Source organism: Lathyrus oleraceus, chromosome 1 (assembly GCF_024323335.1).
Source record: "Lathyrus oleraceus cultivar Zhongwan6 chromosome 1, CAAS_Psat_ZW6_1.0, whole genome shotgun sequence".
Taxonomy (NCBI): Eukaryota; Viridiplantae; Streptophyta; class Magnoliopsida; order Fabales; family Fabaceae; genus Lathyrus; species Lathyrus oleraceus.
This window is the reverse complement of record NC_066579.1, coordinates 229,346,539-229,360,131: the sequence shown is the minus strand read 5'-3', so window position 1 is coordinate 229,360,131 and position 13,593 is coordinate 229,346,539. Positions and strand designations below refer to the sequence as shown.

General features: G+C 39.5%; 1 long non-coding RNA gene across 1 annotated transcript; it reads left to right on the top strand.

Annotated features, from left to right (window-relative positions):
• Positions 1 to 10,688: 10,688 nt before the first annotated feature.
• On the top strand, positions 10,689 to 12,234 carry LOC127128737 (uncharacterized). Its single transcript, XR_007806010.1, has 3 exons — positions 10,689 to 11,191; positions 11,277 to 11,446; positions 11,610 to 12,234. It is a non-coding gene; the product is annotated as an uncharacterized LOC127128737 (long non-coding RNA).
• Positions 12,235 to 13,593: the final 1,359 nt, after the last annotated feature.

The following is a 13,593-nucleotide window of genomic DNA, read 5'->3' as shown; positions in this document are numbered from 1 at the left end:
CGTATGGGCATAGGCAATACGCGTATGGGCAGATTTGTGATTTTCCTGAACAGTGGTCGTGCAGTTTTTGGTTGTTTAGGCTGAGTGATGTACTTAGCTGAGGTATGATGTTGTAGGGATCATTTCCCGTTGTTTTGAATAGTATAGGTATTAGTAGAGTGTGCTAATACTATGATTAATTATGTGGCATGATATGATATGCTTTTGTTGATGATATGCGATGGTATACATGATGATGTGAATGTATGCATTTGCGAATAGACTGTTTTATGGCTTAGAGTGTGAGCATACGTCTATTCTTGTGTTGTTGTTGTTGTTGTTGCATTGATAGGTGATTAGCATGCATATTGTGGCCCATTTGGGGTGGTAGCTAATTCCCATGGTGAGGAATTAGTGAGTAAATCATTTTGATTATTGTTGATGTTTGCATGCTAGGTGATTAGCGTGCATAGCATGGCCCATTTGGGGTGGTAGCTAATTCCCATGGTGAGGAATTAGTGAGTGAGTCACTATGTCTCAAATGAGTGGGACTAGTGAGCTTGGTAGCCGTGCCGGGATTGGACGGTGAGGTTGAACTATATGTTCACAAAATAGTCGGTACCGCATGCATGGAGTCTCATTGCATATTATATGTATGACGTGTAATATGAATGGATGTATTCCAATATTACACGTGTATTTGTGTTGGTATTGTTGTGTTGATATTGGGTATGATGTTGAATTAATATGCTATTCCTGAATGTGTGTTTTGATTAGAGTGATGAAGTGTGTTGAATCACTTAACATAACATGATATTTTATAATACTCATTATATTGATTGAGGAACTCACCCTTACAATTATTTTTCAGGTAACGAGAAATGAGTTGAGTAGAAGCTAATTATCGGAGTCTAGTGTAGTCTCCGTAGTGGGTCGTGCTCTGATAGATGTAACATCGGGATGGGTTGTCTTAACTTGTTTTGAATGTTTTATTGTTGGTTGAGAACCATTTTCCATGTAATGTTTTACATGAGTGATGAAATTATATCCGCTGTGTTTTATGCAATTGTTTAAGTTTTAAATTAATAAAAGAGCATGACCTTTACATTGTTGAATGGTGTGAATATTCTGTGTGACACCCTTGAAGTGCATAATTACTCTGAATTGTTATATGTTTATTATTTTAATTAAATTATTGGGGTACTTTAGAAGGGTGTTACATTAGTGGTATCAGAGCATAGTCGGTCGAGTCGAGTCGTAATTATTCTGTTCCCCTGTACGGGATAGGTGTTGTGTAACCCTATCAGTACTTATTGTTTTAGTTGTTTGGGTTTTCAGAATAGAGATGGCTGGAAGAGGTAGAGATGATGCTGCAATTGCTGAGGCTCTGGGTATGCTAGCTGGAGTACTTGGAGGAAATCCGAATGTTGTGGGAATGGGAGCTGCTCGTCAACTGAGTGAGTTCCAGAAGAACAATCCTCCAATTTTCAAGGGAGCATATGATCCAGATGGTGCTCAGAAGTGGTTGAAGGAGATTGAGAGGATCTTCCGAGTGACTGAGTGTGCCGATAACCAGAAGGTCAGGTTCGGTACGCATATGCTGTCAGAGGAAGCAGATGATTGGTGGGTCGCTACCCGCACTGAGTTGGAATCTGCTGGGAATGCTGAGGTCACTTGGGCTGTGTTCAGAGAGAGATTCCTGAGGAAGTATTTTCCAGAGGATGTTAGAGGGAAGAAGGAGATAGAGTTCTTGGAATTGAAGCAGGGCAATCGGTCTGTTACTGAGTATGCTGCTAAGTTCACAGAGCTGTCAAAGTATTATACTCCCTATAATGAGGCTGCTGGAGAATTTTCGAAATGTGTGAAGTTTGAGAACGGGCTGCGTCCCGAGATCAAACAGGCTATTGGGTATCAGCGGATCAGAGTGTTTTCTGACTTGGTTGACTGTTGCAGGATTTTTGAACAGGATTCCAAAGCCAGAGCAGAGAGCTATCAACAGAGGGTTGATAGGAAAGGTAAGAGTCAGAATGATCGTGGAAAACCGTATGTAGCTGGCAAAGGTTTTCAGAGACAGAGTGGGATGAAGAGGCCTAGTGGGGGAGACTCTAGTGCTCCTGCTAAGTGCTACAGATGCGGTCAGGCTGGGCATCGTATCCATGAGTGTACCAGTAATGAGAAGAAATGTTTCAAGTGTGGAAAAGGTGGTCACTTGGCTGCAGACTGCCGGTTGAAGACTGTGACTTGTTTCAACTGTGGAGAGTTGGGTCATATCAGTCCACAGTGTCCTAAGCCGAAGAAAGAGAATCAGTCAGGAGGCAAGGTCTTTGCTTTATCAGGTTCTGAGACTTCTGCAGATGATCGTTTGATCCGAGGTACGTGTTATATTAATGGCTTTTCCCTTGTAGCTATTATTGACACAGGTGCTACTCATTCCTTTATATCCTTGGATTGTGCTGTGAAACTTAAGTTAGAGATATCTGAGATGCGTGGTAGTATGGTGATTGATACTCCTGCAAAGGGTTCAGTGACTACTACTTCAGTTTGTTTGAATTGTCCTTTGAGTATTTTTGGTAGAGACTTTGGGATGGACCTTGTGTGTCTTCCACTAGTGCAGATTGATGTTATCCTAGGAATGAACTGGTTGGTGTTTAACCGAGTTTCTATCAACTGTTTCGATAAGACTGTGATATTTCCTGAGATTGAAGAAGGAAAGAGTTTGTTTCTATCTGCAAGGCAGGTGAATGAGGAAGTAGCAGATGGGGCAGAGTTGTTTATGCTGTTAGCGACTTTGGAGGCTAAAGATAAACTGATGATTCGTGATCTGGCTGTGGTGTGTGATTTTCCTGATGTGTTTCCGGAAGAGGTGAATGAATTGCCGCCAGAGCGTGAAGTTGAGTTCTCGATTGATTTGGTACCTGGTACTAGACCGATATCGATGGCTCCATATCGTATGTCTGCTGTTGAGTTAGCTGAATTGAAGAGTCAGCTGGAAGATCTGTTGGATAAGAAATTTATTCGTCCAAGTGTGTCACCGTGGGGTGCACCAGTGTTGTTGGTTAAGAAGAAAGAAGGTACTATGAGGTTGTGTGTGGACTACAGGCAACTAAATAAAGTGACGATCAAGAATCGGTATCCTTTGCCGAGGATTGATGATTTGATGGATCAATTGGTTGGTGCGAGTGTGTTCAGCAAGATAGATTTGAGATCTGGGTATCATCAGATACGTGTGAAAACTGAGGATATTCAGAAGACTGCTTTCAGAACAAGGTATGGACATTATGAGTATTCTGTGATGCCTTTTGGTGTGACTAATGCGCCTGGTGTATTTATGGAGTATATGAATAGGATTTTCCATCCGTATCTAGATCAGTTTGTTGTGGTGTTTATTGATGACATTTTGGTGTATTCGAAATCTGAAGAAGAACATGTTGAGCATTTGAGAGTGGTTTTAGAAGTTCTCCGAGAAAAGAAGTTATTTGCTAAACTGTCTAAGTGTGAATTTTGGTTAGAAGAGGTTAGTTTTCTTGGTCATGTGATTTCAAGAGGTGGTGTTGCTGTTGATCCTTCTAAGATAGAAGCGGTATCTAAGTGGAAAGCTCCGAAGTCTGTTGCTGAGATTCGAAGTTTTCTTGGTTTGGCTGGTTATTATAGGAAGTTCATTGAGGGATTTTCTAAGTTGGCGTTACCGTTGACGATGTTGACTAGAAAGGGGCAAGCGTTTGTTTGGGATTCGAAATGTGAAGAAGGTTTCCAAGAGTTAAAGAGAAGGTTGACTACTGCTCCTATTCTGATATTACCGAGTCCGTCGGAATCATTTGAGGTTTACTGTGATGCTTCATTGTTGGGCTTGGGTGGTGTGTTGATGCAGAACAAGCAGGTTATAGCTTATGCTTCGAGACAACTGAGAGTTCATGAAAGGAACTATCCGACACATGATTTAGAGTTGGCAGCTGTGGTTTTTGTTCTGAAGTTGTGGAGGCATTATTTGTACGGATCAAGATTTGAGGTTTTCAGCGATCATAAAAGTTTAAAGTATTTGTTTGATCAGAAAGAGCTGAATATGAGACAGAGGAGATGGTTAGAATTTCTGAAGGATTATGACTTTGGTTTGAATTACCATCCGGGTAAAGCAAACGTAGTAGCTGATGCATTGAGTCGGAAATCATTGCATATGTCTATGTTAATGGTTAAAGAGTTGGATTTAATTGAACAGTTTAGAGACTTGAGTTTGGTGTGTGAGAGTACTCACAATAGTGTTAAATTGGGAATGTTGAAATTAACAAGTGGTATTCTGGATGAGATCAGAGAGGGTCAGAAATCCGATATGCTTTTGGTTGATAAGTTGACTTTAGTGAATCAAGGTCAAGGTGGTGAATTCAGAGTTGATGAGAATGGTGTCTTGAAATTTGGTAATCGGGTGTGTATTCCGGATGTTACCGAACTTAAGAAGAATATTCTGGAGGAAGGACATCGTAGTGGCTTGAGTATTCATCCTGGAGCTACAAAGATGTATCATGATTTGAAAAAGCTATTTTGGTGGCCGGGAATGAAAAGAGAAATTGCGAGTTTTGTTTATTCCTGTTTGACTTGTCAGAAGTCGAAGATTGAGCATCAGAAGCCGTCTGGGCTAATGCAACCGTTGGCTATTCCAGAGTGGAAGTGGGATAGTATCAGTATGGATTTTGTTTCGGGTTTACCGAGGACAAGTAGGAATTTTGAAGCTATTTGGGTGATTGTGGATAGATTGACGAAGTCGGCTCATTTCATTCCGATCAGAATGGATTATCCGTTAGAAAGATTAGCCGAGTTGTATATTGAGAAGGTTGTAAGTTTGCATGGTATTCCGTCTAGTATTGTTTCGGACAGAGATCCTAGATTTACATCGAAGTTCTGGGAAGGTTTGCAGAGGGCTTTGGGAACTAAGCTGAGGTTGAGTTCTGCATATCATCCGCAGACTGATGGCCAGACGGAGAGGACGATTCAGTCATTAGAGGATCTTCTGAGAGCTTGTGTTTTGGAGAAGGGAGGTGCTTGGGATTGTTATTTGCCTTTGATTGAGTTTACCTACAACAATAGTTTTCATTCGAGCATTGGTATGGCACCGTTTGAAGCTTTGTATGGTAGGAGATGTCGGACACCGTTATGTTGGTATGAGTCCGGTGAGAGTGCTGTGGTTGGACCGGAGATTGTTCAACAAACTACAGAGAAGATTAAGATGATTCAGGAGAAGATGAGAATTGCTCAGAGTCGTCAGAAGAGTTATCATGATAAGAGGAGGAAGTCACTTGAGTTCCAAGAGGGAGATCATGTGTTTCTTCGTGTCACTCCGATAACTGGAGTTGGTCGAGCTTTGAAGTCGAAGAAGTTGACACCTCGTTTTATTGGTCCTTATCATATTTTGGAGAGGATAGGAGAGGTAGCCTATCGTATCGCTTTACCGCCGTCGCTTGCGAATTTGCATGAGGTTTTTCATGTGTCTCAGTTGAGGAGGTACATTCATGATCCGTCGCATGTAGTCCAAATAGATGATGTACAGGTGAGAGATAACCTGACTGTTGAAACATCACCTATGAGGATCGAGGATCGAGAGTTGAAGCAGTTGCGGGGTAAAGAGATCGCCTTGGTGAAGGTAGCTTGGGGAGGACCAGCAGGTGGCAATGTGACTTGGGAACTTGAGAGTCAGATGAAGGAGTCTTATCCTGAGTTGTTCACTTGAGGTATGTTTTCGAGGGCGAAAACTCTTTTAGTGGGGGAGAGTTGTAACACCCCGATGAAATTAAGATAATTGTTTAAATTAAGTTAATATTTTATTTATTAATTTAATTGAATAATTAGAAAATTATTGGATTATTAATATTATTTTGGGATTATTGAATTATTATTATTATTGGAATAATAATATAATTTGGAAAATATATAAGTTGGAAGTTAGAAAAATCCCATTTTTTGGTAAAAAGTTATTTTTCACGTGAAAAGGGAAAAGAGGCAGAAAGGGCAAAAAGCAAAAGAACGAAGGTTGAAGGAAGGGAAAGCTTGGAGCGCAGAGACTGCCGGATTTACTCAGGTAAGGGGGGTTTATCATCGTTTGATGGGTCTTATGGGATAGCATGTAATGGGTAGTGATGAACCTCTGAATTTGACTCTGATTGAAATGATATGTGATGAAACTGTGAATATTGATGAACGAAATTGGATGATAATTGATGAAATTCGTAGGAATTAGGTGTAGTAAGGTTAGCGATTTGAGAAGTTGAATGTATCTGAGTTGTAATTGATAAAACGAACGAACGTGTATGAAAAATTGGACTGTGAGAGGTTGGATCTGAAGGATCTCGTAGCAGAGAAAACCCATAGCAGATATGGAAAACTGGATTCTGTTCATACGCGTAAGGCACTAGGCAATACGCGTATGGGATGGCTTGAAAATGGGGGTTTTGGCGCTGGTACGCGCCATACGCGTGTGATACGCGTATCCCTGGAGTGGTACGCGTATGGTGTATGCTATACGCGTATGAGTGAAAGAGATGATGTTTTGAGCGTGAAAGCGTCTCTGTTGGTACGCGTATGAGGATGTGGTACGCGTAGCATACACGTATGGGCGTGGGCATTACGCGTATGGACTTGGTCAGGTTTGGGCAATACGCGTATGGGCATAGGCAATACGCGTATGGGCAGATTTGTGATTTTCCTGAACAGTGGTCGTGCAGTTTTTGGTTGTTTAGGCTGAGTGATGTACTTAGCTGAGGTATGATGTTGTAGGGATCATTTCCCGTTGTTTTGAATAGTATAGGTATTAGTAGAGTGTGCTAATACTATGATTAATTATGTGGCATGATATGATATGCTTTTGTTGATGATATGCGATGGTATACATGATGATGTGAATGTATGCATTTGCGAATAGACTGTTTTATGGCTTAGAGTGTGAGCATACGTCTATTCTTGTGTTGTTGTTGTTGTTGCATTGATAGGTGATTAGCATGCATATTGTGGCCCATTTGGGGTGGTAGCTAATTCCCATGGTGAGGAATTAGTGAGTAAATCATTTTGATTATTGTTGATGTTTGCATGCTAGGTGATTAGCGTGCATAGCATGGCCCATTTGGGGTGGTAGCTAATTCCCATGGTGAGGAATTAGTGAGTGAGTCACTATGTCTCAAATGAGTGGGACTAGTGAGCTTGGTAGCCGTGCCGGGATTGGACGGTGAGGTTGAACTATATGTTCACAAAATAGTCGGTACCGCATGCATGGAGTCTCATTGCATATTATATGTATGGCGTGTAATATGAATGGATGTATTCCAATATTACACGTGTATTTGTGTTGGTATTGTTGTGTTGATATTGGGTATGATGTTGAATTAATATGCTATTCCTGAATGTGTGTTTTGATTAGAGTGATGAAGTGTGTTGAATCACTTAACATAACATGATATTTTATAATACTCATTATATTGATTGAGGAACTCACCCTTACAATTATTTTTCAGGTAACGAGAAATGAGTTGAGTAGAAGCTAATTATCGGAGTCTAGTGTAGTCTCCGTAGTGGGTCGTGCTCTGATAGATGTAACATCGGGATGGGTTGTCTTAACTTGTTTTGAATGTTTTATTGTTGGTTGAGAACCATTTTCCATGTAATGTTTTACATGAGTGATGAAATTATATCCGCTGTGTTTTATGCAATTGTTTAAGTTTTAAATTAATAAAAGAGCATGACCTTTACATTGTTGAATGGTGTGAATATTCTGTGTGACACCCTTGAAGTGCATAATTACTCTGAATTGTTATATGTTTATTATTTTAATTAAATTATTGGGGTACTTTAGAAGGGTGTTACAGCAACGGCTCTCAGAGTAGCCTGACACATTTCCTCTTGTCCCCTAGCCAAAGCTTGCAGGGCTTCAACAAGCTGACTCATCTGAGCCTTCACAGTGGTCATATCCTCCCTCATAGCAGCTTGGTTTTGTTCCAACTGATCCATGAGAAATCTCTGATTTCTTTGAGTGTAGTATGAATGTCGAGAAGTCAGCTTGACTGTGGATGATTCTGGACAGAAGGGCCAAATGGTAACTTTTCTGGCTTTTGTCTGATGATATGCAAAATGATGCATGAATATTATATTTGAAGATTTTTTTATGCATGAGTGAGTGAATGATACGCAAGCATGGTTCTCACGAGTCGAACATAATTACGCAGGATCATATGATCTCAGGTTCGAGATACGGATGGAGGATAACACTGATTACTTTCTATAATGGGGATCTCACCGGTCATAGTCTAGGGCTAGATAGGGACTCTAGAGTTATCGATTCATTTGGTTGTTTGGCGCTTATGGAAAAAGCTTGTCAGTCGTCAACTCCCTCAAATGAGTCTATTCTAGGTGAGATCTTCGTACTGACCCACACGAGAAAAGCTTCTCGAGGACCCGCAGTACGCGATCATCAACATCGGGTTCTAGACAAGGGTCTCAAAGTCATGTACCTCCTTGACTATTTGCCGCTTACGACAAATGTTTGCCGATCGACAACTCCATCAAGAAAATCTACTTTGAGTGAGATCTTTGTACCGACCCACGCGAGAAAATCTTCTCGGGGACCCGTACTACGTGACCATCAATCTTAATTGGCCGGAGGTTCAATGTTCTACAAAGGTCCTTAGAGTCATGGATCCTAATGAAAACATTGATCGCTTACGTCAAAAGCTTGACGGTCATCAACGTCTCCAAAAGAATCTATTCTAAGCGAGGTTCTCGCATCGACCCTTACGAGAAAAGCTTCTCAGTGGCCCATACTACTCAACCTCTCATATCTCAAGTTTGCACTCTATACTCGGGTAGAGAATCTTTCCCACAAGGTTTCTTGCAATCAAAGTTCCACCCACCAATATCGTAGAACCAAGGAACTATACAATACATATCCAAAGGGATTTAAAGCAAAGGGCAATAAATAAGGAAAACAATCAAAAGGATAAGCATCAACACATGCGAGAAAGCAACCTAGATTAGGCTTGACTTGCTTAGGGAGGTGTCCCCAGCAGAGTCGCCAACTGTAGCTATGCGAAAATACAAAGTCGCCATCGGTTTTTATTTATCCCAAAGGAATGGGAAAATATCGAGAAAACCCCAAAGAATGGTCATTGCAACCACAAATAGGTTCGGAAGTCGGTTATGCAAGGGGAAGGTATTAGCACCCCTTACATCCATGGTACTCCATGGGAACCATCTAGGATATTTGCGCTTAAATGTGTGTTGTTTATCAAATGTTTTCTTGCCAAAGGTTTTGCGGAGTGGAGGTAGATTTTAAATTAGTGTGCTCGCCAAGGATTGGGTCCTCGTGCCTACGTATGCCCACTTATTAAAGTGAGAAATCAGAGCCTCGTAGTTCGTGGGTTTAAAAATGTTTGTTTGTTTTGTTGATTTTATTACCTTGAAGAATGGTTTTTGATTGGATAGCCCTAAGGCTCAAATAAAAGGTTTGAATGCGTTGGATTATTTTTATTTTTTGAGAAAGTGTTATTTATTTCGGATTGCACTAAAGACTATGGATAAAGGTGAACACCTCGAACTACCAAGCCAAACGTATTGTGTTCAAAGCATTCAGAAAGAGTGTAGGAAAGTTCCAGTATCATCCCCCCTTTACCTCTTAAGGCTCATGACGTACGATCCTAATCGCCATTTATTGTGTTTTTGAATTTGATTTGGAAAAGACCGCTTGACGTTGGGTCAAGGGTTTGCTTATTGAATTTGATTTGAAAAAGGGACCACTTGACGTTGGATCAAGGGTTTGATTATTGGTTGCGAGATGGTAAGCGTTCTTAATGCCTAAGGAGTAGCTATCATGCAATAAAAGAAAACGAGTAAAAGCATACATCGGAAAGGGGAGGGGGTACATGTAATGTACAAGGGAGTGTAGGAAATAAAAGGTTTTATTGTTAGGTAGCCCAAGAGAAAGTTGTGTGTGTGCAATTGTGTCCTAAACTAGAAAGCACATAAAAGATTACAAGTCTTGAATTCTTGAATGCTCCTTCCATGTTAGGGTTGAATAATTGTCCAAGGTCTTTTGCAAAGGTCCTAACAATAATCTATAAGTACATTCCAACGTCCATTACATGCTAAGGAATTATCTTGATTTTTGCATTTTTTAAGTCTAATCCATTTTTATGTTCATTTTAAGATGAAGATGGAGAATGTACAATATGATGTAATATAGTATGTACAAAACAAATTAAATCAACATAAAATAAATGACAAAAATTAAAGGTTAGGAGTTAGGTGCAAGAATTAGAAGTTAGATGCGATTTAGAAATTAGGACCAATCAAAATCAAATGAGAAATTATAAGAGAATTAATATCAATATAAAAATCTAACAAAATCAAACTATTAAAATATCAATTCTAAACTAATAACCAAATAAAATAAATGTCTAAAGTAAAACAATTAATAAAATCACAAGAATCAAATTAAATTCTAATAGCAAAACAAAATCAATATCAAAATTCAAACTCTAATAGTAAAAACAATTCCATATCAAAATTATGATTCTAAGATTAAAAACAAAATCAATATCAATTAAAATTCTAACAAAATCATCAATTAAACCTAAACAGAATTGTCAATAAAACTAAAAAACCAAACAAAAATATCAGGATGGGCCTTGGAATCAATTCTTAAGCCCAATAGCAGGAGGTGCATAGGTTATGAGGGGAGGTATGGCAAGGAGAAAACTAAGCTTGGGCCTTAATTAGAGGCCCATGGTAGAAACACCAAAACGAACAGTCCTCACCTCCTACCTCTTCACTTCGCGTTTCAGCAAACTGAAGAACAAACCAGGTCGCGACGACCGCACTGGATTTTGGCACCGGCGGCATTTCATCCTAACCTCCGCGTCCAGCATCTTCACGAGGTGAAGATCAAGTTGCGACGGCGAATCTAGCCGCGCCAGATTTCGTCACTGGCGGCGGCGATTCCAGCCTTCGCGCCACTCTCTGTCTCTGCTCACCTAACCGAAACACAACCTCTCACCTAAATGAATTGATGTTACCGCACAATGGCTCTTAGACGGAATGCACCGAATGTAGAATGGAAACAACAAGAGATATAATTACGAGCGTTACACCACCTCACACGAATCAATCAATGCGAAGAGAAATGAGAGCCTACCGGCAATGGCGAAGGCGGAGGATTCGTCGGCGATGCCGAATTCGAACTCAGGTGATTCTCTTCTTCCGCCAATCGATCTGCTTCCCTCCTTCCGTTACGGTTCGTGATTATGTGTGATTCATGGTTCGATTTGTAGAACGGTTGCGGTGCGGTGAGTTGAAGAGGTTGAAGATTCGCCGATGACGATGGGAGGAAAAGTTTATTATGGTGGAAGCGAAGGAAAACTTCTAGGAAAGAAAGAATTCTCGAGCGAACCCAAGCTACGCTCTACAATCCTGTATTTATAGAATTTCTTGGAATGAATTGGTAAATCCTTTCAATTGTGTTTAGATTTCGCTTCATTCTCCTTCTGTGTTTTGCTTTTCCTGTGCCGTTTTGAGGCAGCTCGCATTTCTTTATAATGCAATTCGTTTTGTTTTTCATTTCTGTTTTGGCGCTTTAGCAGATGCGTTTGAATTGAGTTTTGCAGGTGTGGCTCGTTGCCGTTTTGGTGCGCTTTGATGCCGTAGTTGTTGTCGTTCATTCAGATCCATTTCCCATTTGCCGTTTTCCACTTTGGTTCGCAACTTTGAGAGCTGTTGTTTTGTACTTGGCTTTTAGCTTGTGTAGCGGTTGTGGAGTTTTGGAAGTTGTTGTTGTCGAAGCACGACTTGGTGCAGCAGCTCACGTACTACTTTTTGGCATTGTTGTTGCAGTTGCCTGGGTATACGTTCGTTCACATGTACTTTCCTTGTTTGAAGCCTTTTTGCTAGCTTGTTGTGGTGGCTTTTTCATGTGGTAGCTTATTGGCTTAGCTTCTTTTCACGTGGCTTGGTGTAGTTCACGCTTGTACTGGCTTTGTTAGCAGCTTTTCCATGTGGTAGCATATTGGCTTATGCAGCTCATTATTGGAAGTTGCGCTTGTTTAACTATGGCTTGTTGCCGTTTAGCTTCTCTTGGAGTCGTTTCCATTTGCATTTCCACTGCAGCTTTTGAAGCTTGTTGGAGAATTGTAAGTTATTATTGTTTAATGGAAAATGATGACTCAATAAAAAATGGTTATTATTGTTTAATGGAAAATGATGACTCAATAAAAAATGGTTATGGATTTAAAATGGACTAAATTGGTTATGCTTTATTTGGTAATGATAAATGGATAATTAATTTAAAATGGATTTGGATATGGCTAATTGATTTTTTTGAAAATGGATTTAAAATGAAATATGGACAAATATGGATATTGGATGAAGTTTAGAAAATGGATTAAATTGGAAAATGGTTAATGAGCTTAATTCTAATTAAACAAAAATGGCCCATTAGAAAAAGAAATAAAATTCTACAACGATTAAAATTCTAAAAATTCAATCGAACTTCCAAACATCAATTTGAACCAACATTAACTCGAACAAAAATCCATTCGACTTAACTTGAAATCAATAATCCGTTTGAAACTGAGATCAATGGAAAAGTGTTATGATACAATGATGAAAAGATGAATCGGATAACGACATGCAGTGAAATAATGACCCCAAATGATCACAAGACTTGTAAATTGTATTAAACCATGGTTGAATGAAATGATCACAAGACTTGTAAATTGTATTAAACCATGGTTGAATGAAATGACTGACCAAATGCATCAATGCACCAAGAAACACATGAATTCAAGTCACGTTTCGCCTCTAGTTGTATTATGCTTATTTTTATGAAATTCATGGATGAAGATGATATGCAAATGTTTGTATTAGTGACCTATATGATTATGTGAAGGGTGGGGCGAATTTCAGGGTATGACATTATGCAATTTAAATTTCAGTATCTTTATCATTCATTGTCATTTACATTTCATGCAACTTATTTATGTTTCAAGTCCTTTTCACTTAGCTCGTTTGAGCCATATCTTGTGGTTGTATATATTTGGTTTTCTTTGTTTTGATTTTGTCTGTGGTCTTAGGACCTTAAAACACCTAATAACAACAAAAAACCCTAAAAAGCATCTTGGTGGACTGTTTGACTTGATCTGAACTTTTGGACTTAGACCTAGGCAACATTCCCTATGCTAAAGTACTTGGCCATTGCCAACATTCAAGACTGAGCTATCTCTGTTTGTGCTTTCATCTGATGCAAGACCTTGACTGCCCTTGATTCATCTGCTACTTTATCTTTGTGCTTAATTGTTATTTTGTCATTATTGTCTATGTATGAGGTTTTGTTCGGAGTTGATCAAGGAATATTTCACCTGCTACATTTGAAGACATTAAACACTACTAACTATTAGAATGCTTGCTTGGATATTATGGATATCTTTATTTGATGCCTTGGTCTTCATATGATGCTTGGATATTTCTCATTGCTTATTGCTTACTGCTTGTCAAAGTCCAAAGGAAAATGGGTTTCTATATGACATTTTTGTCTGTTGTATTGCATCCCATTGATCAGATCTTTTCAACTCTTAACTTTTAATTTTTTCCTAG